The sequence below is a fragment of the Otolemur garnettii genome, unplaced genomic scaffold (assembly GCF_000181295.1).
Source record: "Otolemur garnettii isolate 467f Iridium unplaced genomic scaffold, OtoGar3 scaffold00049, whole genome shotgun sequence".
Lineage (NCBI taxonomy): Eukaryota > Metazoa > Chordata > Mammalia > Primates > Galagidae > Otolemur > Otolemur garnettii.
The window spans coordinates 11,409,902-11,410,621 of NW_003852444.1; positions in this window are offsets into that span (position 1 = coordinate 11,409,902).

The following is a 720-nucleotide window of genomic DNA, read 5'->3' on the forward strand; positions in this document are numbered from 1 at the left end:
TGTGTGTTGGGTCCACGTGTGCATGTGTGTGATGGAGTGGCCCTGTGTGCCGTGGTGGAGAGCCACAGCTTCACTCTGTGGGTGACAGTGAAGGTAAATCACGGGGACGCTGTGGTCAGGTTTACATTTGGGAGAGCACAGTCTGGAGGAAGATGGATGGGCAGGGGTTCCCCAGGCCACACTATTTCAATAGTCTACCAAAGAGATGATGAGGATTGGAGCCAGGGCAGCAGCTGGGGGGAAACGTGAGCAATAATTAGGAGGAAGAAGGGCCAGGACCAGGGCCTCACCTTTAACTCTTCAGTGGCTGGACGGATCCTTGCCCATGGCAGTCAAGCTGCACAGAGGGTGGGAGCAGCGGGTCTGTCTGTGTCCCACTGTTTTTGCAATCACCTTGAGCAAATTGTGTTTGTCTGCCTCTGTCTTGGGCAAATGTAGACCTCTGCTCTCTGCAACCCACTCAGAGCATCAGCTTCTTTGGTTGAGTTTCTCTCTCCTCATCTCCCTGCCACACCCCCCACACTGACTGCTCTCTGCCCGGCAGTAGTTTGAGTTGAAGGAAGCACGTCTGGAGGATGCCAGGGACAGAGGCAGACGTAGACTTTCTCTCCTTGGGTCATTCCCAAGATTGAAGCTGAGGGTCTGTCTTCCCCACCTCCGTCTCCAAGTGAGCCTAGAGACTCAGCTCCGGGTCCTGGCACACTGCCCTGTGGCTCCCAA